Raw genomic sequence first — 15319 nt, 5'->3', positions numbered from 1 at the left:
CTTTAAATCCCATTTCACTTAAGCTGCTGACATCCACAGCCCAGCTAGTTTTGTTATGAACATTATTTTAGGCTCTTCATCTTTCCAAATTTTGTATGCACACAAGACTTCATTCTACCAGACCTCTGCTGGTGTTCAGTAAGATTTTTGAATATCTTGCAATGTTTGAAATAGGCATTTTGAGCTTGCATTCAGAGAAACAAAGGTGATTTCAAAGCGCTTTTTGAGCTAACAGGCACTGCTGTTTTTCCTTTGGCACCATGTTTCACTTATGGCACTTCCGGCCCATCATGCTCACACTGGTGGGTGGCAGGTCAGGCGACCATTTTGGTGTGCGCAAAAACTGCGCGGTTTTCCTGGATTCTGTCGCAAATGTGGGCTTTTCGGACATCTTGGATTTTCTAAGCCCACAGCACCAAATGTTGCAGCATAATAACTTGAACGTGGGCCGATACACCTGACAACACTTAGATAAGAGACGAGAGATATGGAGGTGCGAGGCCATGGAGAGATTAAAAAACTAACCACAGAAAATTAAATGTTAGACGTGATGGGAAGAAAACCATCCCAGATCAACCAAGAGGATGAAATAGAATCAGGAGGAACAAGGAGAAATAGAACATGAATAGAGGCATTTAATACGGATTTCAGAGGGGCTAGGCAAGATAAGGGAAGTCCAAAGAAGGTAGACGAACAGTAGAAGAGCCGGGTAAAGATTAGGGGAGAGACCAGAGGTTGAGTAGCCTTAAAAGTCATGAAAGGACGGGATTTCCGAATGTTGTGCAAGTGAAAAAGACAGGAATATGAGGATAGAGGGATGTGATAACTAAAGGATAGATCTGAGTCTAAATAAAGACCCAGATTATGGGCCGTAGAGGAAGTAGGTAACTGAGCTGTGGGAAATGATATGAAAGGGGGGCATGGAATAGTGGTGGAAGGATAGAAAATAACATCAGTCTTAGCAGCATTGAGTACCAAGAAGTGGTCCATCATCCAAGATTTAATAGCAATGAGACAGACGCTGAGTTTACTGTGAATATCATCAGTGAAGTGTGGGAAGGATAGAATGAGTTGAGTATCATCAGCGTAGAAATGGTGGAATAGCCCAAATGAAGAAATAATGCCGGCAGCTGAGGGGGTATAGAGAGAAAAGAGGAAAGGACCAAGGACAGAGCCTTGTGGAACACGATAGGTAAGCAGGAATGTGTTGGAAATCGCTCCGGCCCAAGAGACTGAGAAAGTCCTCTGGGACAGTTATGACTCTAACCAAGATAGAATAGAGCCAGGAAAACCAAAAGAAGAGAGGGCAGACAATAGAAGCATGAATTCAGAATTTAGCTATGTCATAAAGTACCCTCAGTAATTCTGCCCTGGTGCAGGTATAATGAGGCATGCCTATATATTTATCCTGGCCGATGTAAGGATCATGTTGTAGATCTTGCATAGGGCCTCTGACTGTGAGGATTATGCCAGCACCATTATGCCACTGGTGATCTGGAAGGAGCCTTTTAAAAAGGAATACAGGGCTAGTAGTACATTGACTATTGGTGGTATGGCATGGGCTTGTAGTGTGGGTGTGGTAAGGGCCCCTTGCACTGCATGGGGTGGGAAATGGTAGCTCGGGTGGTCCTCTTCATCATCCAGCTGAAATACGGTGATCCTCCCATTTGATTTCCCTCCTCATCAGTCGGTGTCACAGCATAATGCCTCCTCGATTGGGCATTTTAGGAATATGTACCTGTCTCTCTGTGCTGTGCTATTATACTGTGCTGTTGGTTGTGACTGGGGTGCAATGCATGCTTCTTTGGTTGTAAAAATTAGTTGCACATTATTCTGGGCCGCTTGCTCCACATTGAGAAAGTAGCAAATGTTAAAGGGAATTATTTTTTGGAGCAAATCTCCTGGTCAGGTTTTGTGATCAGCATTTTGGTGAACCTCTGCACACTTTCCGAGTTCACGCCCACTGTGCATGCTTAATTTGGTTTATTTGTGCTTGCTTTCCATCAGGGCCGGCCTTAGAGGCAGCAGCGCCCTGGCCGAATTGTCGCCCTCCCCCTTCCCCGCACGTCCCTGGTCCACAGGGGGAGAGGCGGGGGGCAGGAGTGCCACATTTGTTTTGCCCCTCCCTGCTTCGGCGCCTCGCAGGGGCTTAATCACTGGAATAGGATGCTCATGCATGCTAACGTATGAGCGCCCTATTCCAATGAAAACCTTCTGGCTCCTGCTTTGGCACAGGGAGGTAATCATCATTTGAATAGGGTGCTGATGCTCTGCATCCTATTGTTATTAAATGTGCCCCACCGCCGTTGGCGCACTTAATCCACTTAATCACAAAGGGGCGCCTGCCACACCTTTTCACACTATGCCTGCTCGGGGGAGCCCTTTAAAGACTCACCTGACCTGGCGTGGCGGGGGGGGGGGGGGTAATGGTGCCCTGGGAGGGGCAACGTTCCACGCACCCCTAAGGCCGGCTCTGCTTTCCACTCACCTCAGGCATCTACTGCTTAGAGTTTGCACTCCTTGTTTTGTTTTCGCTGAGCACTTCTGTGAATACGACAACACTGTTTCTGGAGAATTTGCGGCGCATCTTAGATTTGCTCGCTTTTATTTTTGAGAATCTTGGCTATATGTGTGCTCTAACGTTTTACACCAATCGTGCTGGGCGAACTTGTTCAGTGATTCGGAAAAAACATCTCCTGAATTCTGGGTGCTTTCTTTTCTCGCAAACATTTAGAACGTTTCCAGTAATTCATCTTGGGGACTTCCGTGTCCACCCAGAGGTAAACATTAAGGCTTTTCAGTGGAGGGCAGGCTGCTACAATCCCCCACAGAGTCCTATAACATGGCCCAGTGCACAGTGCGCCATGTTAAATGTTCATAGATTTTCTGTTTCAAGCATTTCTACCAGAACAAAAAAAGCATCATATGGGTGTTTATGAGTGTGGGTGGTCCCTACAGGAGATGCAGGGGTCTCATTTCGAGCCCTAAAGGTGTCTGAAACAGTCTGTGGGGAAATGTAAATTTTGGCTCCCAGCCCCACTTTCAGGGGCGCTTTTGGGGAAGGTCGTCCAGCCTTAGGAGGGAAGGAGGAAGGCTGGATGACGCAGATCTTTTCTTTCAGGGTTCAAGCCCGCTCAAGGCAAGGAAACGCGCGAGTGTATAGCGTCCGCCATGCAACATGAGAACTTCATTCGGGATCTGAGGGGCTCCAACCCTTTACACACCACTGAAACCACAAACTCCAAGAACAGCAATTGTGTGGGATTCCGGGCGCTCGCTGCCTTGTAAACTGTCATGTCTCCGAGCCTCGAAGAATTACTTCGCTGAATGAGGGATGAGAGCGCGTCTGCACGACACTCGCAGCCGAGACACCACTTCCTGCCTCCAAAATAGCAGCCTTAACTGTAAGCCTGGATTTGTAAGGCTTACACGGTGCATGTCCACGTTTCTGCCGTCTCGAGCACGCGGCAGCAGCAAATCCCTGTATATTTACACACTTCAAACTGAAACTCAGAGCGAGACTTGGAACGGAGCGTGCAGGAGTACACATGACAATGGCATCGCGATATCATGCAAGGCATAGAAAGAGGAGCCACGATGTAGCCTGGAGGAGCTGGTTCTGATCTGGACACAGCATACCAGGTGGGAAGATGATGAATTTAGGGGAGATTATGAAGCTACATGGAGTCCGGCTGACCTCCATAAATGCCAGCATTCGCGGGCACCTGGCAGAGAGAGATTTTTCCACAGAAAGTGTGAGAAAGGAATTTTGCCATAGGATTGCATTGGGGATTGAATTATTTTAGATGGAAAAAAGTAAAAAATGGCAATATTTGTAAATTAAAAATCGGCAGTCTCCCGCCTTAATCGGGAGGGTTGGAGTGTATGCGGCTCTAGGGGAAGGAACAGAAAGGGGCAGCTAGACTGGAAACAAAATGGACCCCGCTGCAGAGCTCCGAGGACAGAGTGTCTCCAGGGGACACAATGAGACCGGAGCTTGAAGATAGCCATGGCCCATCATCATTGCTGAAACACTACATTTATGCAGCACAATATGGAGAGCCTTTCTCCAAAATATAAGTATCTATATATAGAACAGTGCAGGGGACAGTATCTCCCAGCCTGTAAAGGCCACTCAAGTGTTATAATCCCCAGACTACTGTCTTAATACAGAGGCCACACCTCTTAACATGTTTCCATAGTTACACCTCTTATACGAATTCATTCGTATTCATTCCACCCGAATAACTTGTTTGTTTGTTTGTTTATTCACTTATATTGCGCGCCGGACCCGAGGGTAAGAGGGCGCAGGAGCAGACAACGATATTCTTAGCTTAGTTACAGTGCTATACAATATTTACAGTGAATACATAGGTAAAAACAGTTACAATAGAGGCAGTGATATACAGTTTAAGAATATACAAATTTACATGGTTTACAGTGGCATGGTAGGTTGGGCAGTCAGTTAGCAGTCGTTAAGTTTTAACCAATGGATGTAGTTATGTCTGAATTGGGTATAGGATTGAGAAATCCTTAAGGAGGGCGGTAGGGAGTTCCAATGTTGAGCTGCTTTCACCTGAAAACTGTTGCCGCCCATTTTGGTTCGTTTGAACCTGGGAACTGTGAGCAAATTTGCATTTGAGGATCTAGTGGGTCTGTTAGGTGTGTATCTATGAATTCTGTCGATTAGGTAGCGGGGGGTAGCATTGTTGAGTCATTTATGGGTTAAGGAGGCTACTTTTAGCAGGATTATGTCTGTAGTGGTGAGCCAGTTATGAGTTCTCCTGATATTGGAAATATGTTCTCTCTTAGAGATACTAAGTGCTGCTCTGAGAGCATTGTTTTGCAATGTCTGGATTTTGTTGGTGACCTGTTTGTTGGCTCCTACGTAGAGGGCGTTACAGTAGTCCAATTTTGATAGTACAAGGGCTCTAGCTAGAGTGATGCAGCTCTGTGAGGATAGGAATGGTTTAGCTGCTCTTATTAACTTACGGGTGTATGCCGTGGAAGATGCCATGGAGCTGACCTGTTTATGGAAGGAGAGGGAGGTGTCAATGTATATTCCTAGAGTTTTCACTTCTTTGGCTACCGTGATTAGGTTCCCGTCAATGATGAAGCTAGTGTATTTGTGGTCCAGTTTGGTGATGTTGGGAGTGGAGCCGAGGATGATGAGTTCAGTCTTGTCATCATTCAGGCATAGACTATGAGAGGCCATTCATGCCTGGATGATGAGGTACACCCTGTTCACCAAGGCCAAATCATGGTTGTAATCTCCCATCAATGGGATGAGGATCTGGGTATCATCGGCATAGTTAGTATAGGTGATACCCAGGCCATTGAGATCATCAAACAGGGGCTTCGTGAACACGTTGTTCATTGTGGGGGAGACACAAGATCCCTGAGGGACTCCACAAGTGATAGGGATGGGGTCGTGGCGGCAGAGGTGGAGAAGACACGCATAGATCTATTGCTTAGGAATGACTCGATCCAGCCGATGGCTTCATGGCAGAGGTGGGCCGCTGAGTCCAGATGATTGCTTAGAGTTTTATGATCTACGAGATCAAATGCTGCCGAGAGGTCTAGGAGGAGCAGTAAGGCAGCTTTCCCATTGTCACTCAAAGTGTCAATTTGGGCCTTCAGATCGCTAAGGGACATTTCTGTCCCGTGTTGGGGTCTAAAGCCTGATTGCCGCATGCCCAGGAGATGGTTTTGTTCAAGGTATTTTTGTATTTGTAGGTATGCTGTCTTGTCTAGAATTTAGAGCAAGAAAGGCACTGTGGTAATAGGCCTGTAGTTGGTGGATATAGAAGGGTCAAGAGAGGGTTTTTTGAGAAGGGGGAGGATCCAGGACTCTTTAAGGTTGCTGGGGATGGTACCTGAAGAGAAGGAAGCGTTAATACGTTTGGTAATGAATGGAGAAAGGTCTCTAGCCGCATCTTTGATGATTTGTGAAGGGCAGGGGTCACCCTTGCAGTTTGATGGTTTAAGGCTAAGAATTATTTTTTCCACTTCTAAGGTGGAGACTTTGGAGAAGCTGAAGCGGATAAGAGGGATGTTGGGCCTCGAATGTTGGGATGTGGGCCTCGAGGCAGTTTTAGAGGAATTTGTCAATTTGGTTAGGGAATCTTTCTTTTTGTTGATTTTAATTTGGAGGCCTGCTACTTTATTAGACAGGGTGTTTTGGACACTGGTGCACCATTGTTTGTCTTTAACGCATTTGTCTGGAGTTAGAATAGGTGTTTCCAGTTCTTCAATGATAGTGAATAATTCTTTGGTGCTGGAGTTAGCTTGTGTTATTCTCTGGTTGTAGGATTCTTGTTTGGCGGCTATGATTTCTTTTTTGTAGGTGGATGTTATTTTATTGAGAGTCAACTTGTTGTTGTCTGTGGGAGATTGTCTCCAGACTTGTTCCTTTTTGTGTTTCTCGAATCTAAGAGCTTTAAGGTGAGGGGAGAACCAGGAGTTCAGGTGTTTTTTCGGCTTACATTTTCTAATCTTTAACGGTGCAATGGAGTCAAGGGCTGAGGTCATGATTTTGTTGTAGCCTTCTACAAGGTCATGAGGGGTGGAGGTGGCTGGGAGTTGGTTCAGAGTCGGTAAGATGAGTGGGATTCATTTTTCCACTGTGATATTTTTCTTACTTCTCGTGGGGAAAGCTGAGGCTAGCACATTGTTGATGATGGGACTTTGAGCTTCAAGGGCAAAGGAGAGGAGATGGTGGTCAGACCATGTTTGAGGGGAGTTGGCTGAAATGGAGGCTACACAGTTATAGTCAGCTACCCAGTCAAGGGTTCTCCCTTTAATGTGGGTAGAGGTGAGCACTCTTTGGGTAAAGACTAGTTCTGATATTGTATTATTGATGAGGGTGGCCTGATAGTCTTTGGGGTCGTTTAGGTCTAAATTGAAGTCCCCTAGGATGAGGCACTGGGAGGAGTTTTTTAGGTTGTTGGTAAGGATAGTCGAGAGGTCTTCCTCGAAAGAACCTATGGGTCCAGGAGGTCTGTAGAATAAATGAATGGATATAGTTTGGGAGTTGGCAGTAGGCAATTTAGCTGTGAGTGATTCACAAGATGGGAGGTGGTTGGAGGAGTCAAGTCTAATGTTGAGGTACGTTTTGGCAATTATGGCCAGGCCGCCACCTCTAGATTGTGTTCTATCCCCTCGGAGGATGATGTAGTCGTTAGGGATGGCTAGCGAGAGGGCTGGGCCTGCGGCTGCATGGAGCCAGACTCGGTAATGGCTATGAAGTCTAAGTCTTCTGCTAGAATGAGATCTGCTAAATCTGTGGCATGGGCTACTATAGAGTGTGCATTGATTAGGGCACCTCTTATGGGCGAGACAGTACTTTTAGTGTGAGTGGGATTAGAATCTGTGTTGTGCACCTTATGCTTGGACCTGGTGTTAGTTTGATTGGTCTTTCAGGAGGAGGCTTAGTGAGGGTGGTTGTGTACATAGTTGGGGAGTGGCTAGTAAGTATAGACTGGGTGGTGTCTCTGGGCTCTCGAGGCTCGTATAATTTAGGTAGTCTGGCGCGTAGTTTGGTATTTCTGGCCGGGAGGCTGCATGGTTTGGACAGGTGGGGCAAAGTAGTTGTGAGGTGAGACATACTGGAAGGTGTAGAAGTAATGCCTATGGGGGCCACACGAAGGGTAAAACTTAGATCAGTGAGGGAATTGATAAGGGAGCGAATGACTCTCAACAGTACTGAGTAGATGCCTGGTAGGTACATTTTGTTAATTGTAGGTAGTGTGTGGAGGCCAGGTGGCGGGGCTGAATTAGGATAAGTTTGCAGCAGTCAGAGGCTAGATACCGCATAGGTAGCTGAATACGACAAACACGTTGCAATATCAGGATACCGTGTAGTGGCAGGCTAAATGCAGCTATCAAGGCAGGCTAAATGCAACTTTCAGAAATACAGTGTAGTGGCAAGCTAAGTGCAGCTATCAAGGCAGGCTAAATGCAACTTTAAAAAATACAGTGGCGTGGCAGGCTAAGTGCAATTTTCAAAAATACCGTGTTGTGGCAGGCTAAATGCAGCTATCAAGGCAGGCTAAATACAACTTTCAAAAGTACAGTGGAGTGGCAGGCTAAATGCAACTTTCAAAAGTACAGTGGAGTGGCAGGCTAAATGCAACTTTCAAAAGTACCGTGGAGTGTGGAGTGGCAGGCTAAATGCAACTTTCAAAAGTACCGTGGAGTGGCAGGCTAAATGCAGCTTTCAAGGCAGGCTAAATGCAGCTATCAGTGATGCAGTGTACATTTAAATAGCTACATACATCAATCTGTCAAGTGTAGAGTAGTAACAACTGATTGCATATACATACATGGTACATGTACCGCTGTGGGCCATATAGTAAGTATCTCTGGCAGAAGGTGATGTAGCAGGAGCTGGTATCACAGTTAGGAGTAACAGGTAATCAATGTTCACATATAGGTTACCTCTGTGTGCTGAAATATGGCGCCGGGACATCAATGAAGTATGGTGTTTGCAGTTTGCAGGTCCAGTGGGTAGACTAGGTAAGTTCAGGAGTCAAAAAGGACAAGGTAGGTGAATGGTGAGCAGGGCTGGAAGTGGTAGGGTATAATGTCCTGGTGCAGCCTGCAGCTCGGTCAGCTCAGTCAGCACCTGAGCCTTTACACAATGCCTTTACACAATGCCTTTACACAATGCCTTCACACGGAGGCCGGCTCACGCCTACCCGGTTCCCTGATTGGCTATTTAGCAATAGATGGAGCCAATCAGGGCAGGGAGGTATGAGCTCAAATGAATGGAAGAGGTGCAGGCACTCGAGGCGGCAATCTTGGAATGGCAAAGAGCCTCGTGTATCAAACAAAGGCCAAATGGCTTTCCGTGCTTGAAAAATAAAGGCAGCAACCTTTTGTGGATTAGAAGTTGCTGGTTTCACGTCGCGGATCCTTGAAATGGATTTTTCAATTATTTGCCGGTTTTCCAGCACGCTCACGCTGAAAACTTATTTCATGAAGCTTTAGCATCCTGCAAGGCCACTCCCGACCACACACTTTTTTCATCACACAGGAAGAGAGAGAGCTTTGCCCTGCTGCCCGCCTGGACACTCTGCTGCTACCTGGGCAGCTCTTGAACAAAGACTGGATGCCCAGTGCCACTTCCCAATCCGGTATTTGACAAGGAATCTATTGCTGTTTACACAGTCTCTCTTTCACAGGGAGTTCCCCTTGTTTTTTTAAATATCAAGTAGCTCCGCAAGTTCTGTGTCTGTTGCTGAGATCTACAGGTAACCTGTACAGCACTGCAGGTGTGTTAATCCCCGTGGGGCTCCATCACTGTCTTTCTTTTTCCTGAAGAAGTGAATCATACTTATTTTAGCAAACCTATTTTATTGCAATTATATGTTATCAGCTTGATTTATCACGTGAGCTGGTGCTTTGCAAGTCAGAGTCATTGCGGAGTCCTAGTTTAGTCTGTGAAAGACAAATATGCAGCATTTTGTTTTGGTTTTGAAACTGAAATATTTAGCTATGTTCTGTAGAGAAAGCCTCAGTTATAAATGGCAGCATTGCTTTCGCCCATGGTTCTCTCACAACCAGATTACATTCATATATTACAAAATATATAAAATATTAGCATTAGCATATATTACAAAGACAAATGAGAAACGTGTTCTAAATGTATGTATATCTACAAATGTTCACACATGCTACTCTTTGGCATTGGTACCCTATGACAAACATTTTTAACAGGCATCCCTCTTGATATGATATGAGAGGTTATTTATAGCGCGCATAATACCCAGAGGTTTCTAAGCGGGGATCAAACCTGTGGTGCTCTGTGTTGTCTTGCTTCCAAGGCGAGCATGTTGCCCCTGAGCTATCTTCCCGGTAGGCCAGACTGGGATTGCTTTTTATATTTACTTTGCTCAGAAATTTGACTCCTAAACTTGGTATCTGAAGTTCTGGGATATCTCTTTTAAGATTTTAGATTTCTGATACTTTATTTACAACTGTCCTCATATTAAGATGAAAAAATGAGAAGTTGAAATTTGAAAGTGCAACTCTTTTTTTTGTGTTTACTTTTATTGTATATATATAAGGCGTCTATATAACAAACAAGTGGTGTTTCAAGGCGTCACGAGACAATGAAGGGGGGCAAGGAAGGAAGATACAATAACGGCCCTACTAGGCCTTGTGATATTCGGATCGTGCAAGTGCTGAACAAGAAGTGCGGAGGAGGGGGGAAGTGCCGGTCTGTTCAAAAGCGAAGTGCTATGGTATGAAGGGAAAGTAATGCAGATTAGTGCAGGGAATGGGGGTGGAATGGGCAGGGGGTCCTGTATCCCTGTGGTACTCAGAGGGAACCAGGCAACCCATCCCTGAGGCAGAAGAAAGGTCTTACCAGGGGAGGGGGAGGGCGAAGTGGGCAGAGGGTCCTGAGGAGCTTCCGGAAATTAAAGAGATCCGGTTCAAGCAGTCCCGTGGCTTGAGGCCAATAATAAGTCTTTCAGTCCTATTCTGGATTGGTTGAATGGGACGAAGGGAGGATGATGGAAGATTGAGGCCTAGTGAGGACCAGAGCTCTGGAGACATTGGGCCTCATTACAACGTAGGCGGCCGCGGAATGAACAGTGTTGGTAAGGGAGCGACACCATTCATTCGAGGCCGCCACATTGTAAGTGACTCCGATCAAGCAATCCCACTAAGTCTGTGCCTTGTCTGGGATACCCAAGGGAAGCCCTTATTTGTGTATTTTTATGGCAAGTTATAATCTGGATGATGAACCCTTGTATAACACCCCTCTCTTAGAATCCCCCTTGACCCTACTGAGCCAAGAAGCAGGCTTGTTTTGCAAATTTAAAAGGTTTATTTGAAAATGTAAACAATATATATATATATATATCACACTTTGTAATAAATTAATAATTGATAATGGATATTACACTTGTGAATATGAGCAGTAATCAGCAAGAGGTAACTTATGAATAGGAACAGAAGAATAAGGTGGGAAAGAATGCTTTATATGGTTCAAGGAAACGCAATGATGAATGAAATGCAGTACAGAAAATAGCTTGATATGGCTTCAACAAAAGACAATGTAATCACTTTTCCTTGACAATTCACTCCCCCCCCCCCCCCTATGCAATGTAAGAAATGGAAGGAGAGCACACAGTCTTCAAGAATCCCAACAAAATGCAATACGAAATGAGGTTCCCCCCCAGCAAGCTTAGAGGAAAACAGGTAGAGGTTTGAAACACAGGCCCAAAATGCTTTGAATGTGATGACAATGAAGTGAGAAATGTGCTAAAAATGCTTTTAATTCCCTCTAGAGGTTCAGGGTGGGTGATATCTAGTTTATATTAGTTCAGGCTCACTTTAGCAATGCTCTATGTGTAACCTGCAGGTTAAAACGAATTTTAGCAAAGGAAAGCAAGAAGCTGCTGATTTATACACGTGGCTGAAATTGTGCAAAATGTCAAATCGCGGCAAATTTACTCGTGCGCATCGAGCGTAATTACGGAGGCACTATAAGGAGTAGGAAGTCGGTTCTAGGTTCGTTGGAAAGCCTAGAATCATAGCCTTCCTAGCACAAACGGTTCCGGAGATACGGACAATTTTGTGAAAGTATTTTTCGGATTTGAAATTTTAAAGCTCAGAATGACAGATGACAGTTCTCCGTTTTAAAGATGACAGAATGACACGATTCTAGGAGGCAGTTCTAATAGGTTAAAATAGTTTGGATTAGATTATTTTAAACTAAGAGATTGGTTTTGCACAGTGAGTACTCACACTATATTTTTAAATAAGCCGTCAAGGTCTGGTCAGGTTGGACGGGACTTCCGGCGGGTGGTTCTGAACAGCGGTCTGGTCTCTGGTCTGTCAAGCACTGGTTCTGCTCACAGCACTGCACAGTTCTGGTCTCTCTGGATCTCTGGTCTCTCTGGATCTCTGGTCTGTGGAGGTTGATGGATTTGAAGTCTGGAGTCTCCCGGCAAAGCGTCCCGCAAGAAAGTGGAAAGTAAATCCCCTACCTGGGTTTCAGTGGCCCTTTTTTATGTGTTTTGAAAATGGGTGTGTGCCTGGGCCTAGCTAAGCCTGCCCCTCTCACTTATCATTGGCCAAGCTTTCCTCTCTCCCTTGATTGGGGGGAAGAAATGGAGTGTCAGAGTGATGCTGTAGGTTTTATGGTCAGAGGAACCTCCCCTTGTCAAATTGCACACAAATCTATTTCTGAACCAAATACATATTTATCTATGTACCATTTTTCTAATATTATAGGTCCAGTTAACATATTTTCTGTAGCACCAAACCATCCGATCCCTGTCTTTGTACAATGTTGTGTTCACTGATGACAGAATTCTCCCCTTTTCATCCAGATAACGACCTCTAAACCTTTCCAGATTTTACACAAATGTGCACCAGGGATATGGGTTACAGATGATAACGTGTCAGATTTTTAACATGCATACATTTGGAGTAACAACCTTTTTTCCGCTACTATCCCCAAGAACATCCCACAGGGTCCTAACACCTTTTAAAATGTGCACAGAAAAATCCCAAGAATAATGATATTATTTATATAATTTTGACCAGTCCGCACTATGAGTTATCTATCTTTTTAAAATTATGCCCTGGTCAAAAAGGGGTGTGGCTTCCCACATCACATGGTGGAATAACTGGTTTATCCACTTCCCCCAAGCTCAGCTTGCTAGGAGAGGCACTGCCCCTCCCAGTTTCTCCCAAGAGGAAGCCACTTTACGCCCCCCCCAATATAACATTTGCCTGAGCCAAAGAAGGCCCATTGTTCAGTTCCCTGTAGTCCCCAGGGGCCACTCCCCTTTCAATCAACAGGGTCATGTGATCTCCTTTCGGTGATGCCAGCAGGATGCAGGCAGGCCTGGGAAGAGTTGTTGAGCCAGTTCAAATCCTTTTGGTGGTAGTTGTCAGGCAGAATTCAGCTAAATGTCACTTTAGTTCCCAGTTTTCTACATTCAAATCCAACTTACATGCAGCTATTTTTTATATATACATTAAATAATTACTTCCTTCAGGTCATTTCAGAATATAGTTTTACATTGTATCCACCTCTTAGCAAGTCTTTCCTTGGCCTGGTTTCAGTTCATTTGTTCAGTTTTACACAAAAGTCTGGTGGTTTTAAAACGCCGGCTTTCTGATAGTGGTGAGCACCAGTACTGCATCCATTTTTGACATTAAGAAAATGAATTCCCACAGTTCTGGGTTGCTTTTGGCGATCAGCATTGCCATTCCCAATGGTTTCAGGCTACTGTGTGTGTAGCCCGATGGTGGTTTTAGGCGGTGCCCTCCTGTGCTCACAACATAGGCAAAAATGGGTGGCAGCCTATTCTTCATGTTTTCCCTGTGCACCCTCTGGGGAGTTCTGGCCATCATGATGTTTTCCATGCCAGTACTGCACAGTTTTATGGTAGGGCTTGGATGCATGGGTAAAAACATCCCACAAGCCCCCCCTTTTGTGATGGCCATTCTGATCTTTCACTGATGGAACTCGCAAGATGTGGGATGTTCGCCTCATCTTCTTCCAATTCCGTAGATGGCACAGTTCAGCAGCTTTTCCTCCCTCCAGTCGATCAATCAGTTCTCCTTGCTGGTCCTGATGGGAGGATTGGGCGGTACCCCGTGCCCCTCGGATCTTTGCTCCCGGTCCCCAGGTCGCCTTCCGTGGTCAGTCTCCATGGTTTCATCTCTCCTAGGATGATAAAGCAAAGCGGCAATACACATTCCTAGACATTTTTCCACCACTATTAGTGGTGTGGCGAACCTATACATTTTATAAATCAGAAGATATGAACATATACATTTTCTTTTTTAAATTAGGAGACAAGAACATATATATATATATATATATATATATATATATATATATATATATATATATATATATACAAGAATCACAGAATTTTATATGCTATATGTGGAATATTTTAGGGTTGGAACTGAATTACTCTGGAGCGGCCCCCTCTGGGATTCCAGTGGATTCCTCCAGTTGTTGCAGAGTGTGCCTGGGATGGTAACACTTCAGCTGATTAATATGGACCCACTTATCTTCCCCTTCCACCAAATTACCTTTGGGGATGCAGATTTTGTAGGCAACAGGGGAGATCTTGTCTATAATTTCAAAGGGTCCCTTCCATAGGCAAACATTTTCGCTGTTTGGCCTGGTTCCTTTGGAAAATGTATAGCTAGACCCGGTCTCCCACATCATATTCCTTCCTGGTGGTTTTCAAATCATAGTGCGTTTTCATACTCTCAGCAGATCTTTCTAGATTCCGCTGAGCATAGGCAAAAGCGTGTTGGAGGTGTTTCCGTAAATTCTCCACATACTCATGAGTTGTGGAGGCATTTATCAGTGTCTGCTCTTGGGTCCTGTAGAGCAAATGCTGAGGAAGCACCATCTTGCGTCCGGTCATCAACTCAAATGGTGACATTTTAGTTCCAGATGAAGGGGTAGATCTGATGGCCATTGGGACCAGAGGTAGTCAGATATCCCAACTTGGCCCAGAATCTGCCACAAACGTTTTTAATATGCTCACAATTGTCCGGTTTTAGCGTTCTACTGCCCCCGTAGAAGCTGGCCGGTAAGCAATATGTAACTTCCTTTTGACCCCCAGTATCTCCTACATTTTTGTATTTACCTCCCTGGTGAAATGACTACCTCTGTTGACTCAATCCATTGAGGTAGACCAAAACGGGAAAAGATGTGGTTAATCATCAGGGCAGCTGCTGTTTCTGCCTTGCAGTTTGGGGCTGGGAGACATTCCACCCACTTGGTAAACAAGCATGTAACGGTCAACATGTACTTGTTTCCTCTAGACGAGCAAATTACAGGGCCTACAAAGTCGATTTGCAAATCTGACCATGGCAATGTCATCCCCCTCTTTTGGAGAGGCGCACGGTGTGTGAGGGATGATGGCTGAAATTGTGCACACAAAAGACGCCCCTTCAAGTATTGGTCGAGGTCCTGCCCCATGTGTGGCCAGTATGCAACCTCTCTTAAGATTTCAAGTGTTGTATGAAACCCCCTATGACCGTCGGTGGCCGCATCATGGGCGTGACTTAACATCAGGCTTCGGAATGAGGTAGGAACCACCCACTGATCATGGCCAGCTTGGGATTTCCTTACCAACAAACCGTCTTGGATTCGGAACATTTTTGGACATTTCATCAACACTCTTAGGTCCTCTTTCCCAATGTAATCGGTATCCGTCAGGGGAAAGTTCTCAGGGTCCTCAATGTGTTGGTAAAACTTACCAATTATTGGATCCCGCTTTTGAGCCGTGATTAAATCGGCATCAGGGGTCTCCTTACTCCA

General features: G+C 45.1%; 1 protein-coding gene across 4 annotated transcripts in view; it reads left to right on the top strand.

The window, feature by feature from the left end:
• Nucleotides 1-15319, top strand: part of NRTN (neurturin) — a 481761-nt gene that overhangs the window by 217681 nt on the left and 248761 nt on the right. The window contains exon 1 of one of the 4 annotated variants that reach the window (XM_069649594.1): nucleotides 3522-3642. The exons of the other annotated variants lie outside the window; for them this stretch is intronic. The gene's annotated coding sequence lies outside the window, so the exon portion shown is untranslated. Of the gene's footprint in view, nucleotides 1-3521; nucleotides 3643-15319 lie in introns of those variants that run through there. 4 annotated transcript variants of the gene reach the window in all.

This window comes from Ambystoma mexicanum, chromosome 1p, assembly GCF_040938575.1.
Source record: "Ambystoma mexicanum isolate Mex_15411 chromosome 1p, UKY_AmexF1_1, whole genome shotgun sequence".
Classification (NCBI taxonomy): Eukaryota; Metazoa; Chordata; class Amphibia; order Caudata; family Ambystomatidae; genus Ambystoma; species Ambystoma mexicanum.
The sequence above is the reverse complement of the archived record's forward strand: the minus strand, read 5'-3'. Positions and strand labels throughout refer to the sequence as shown.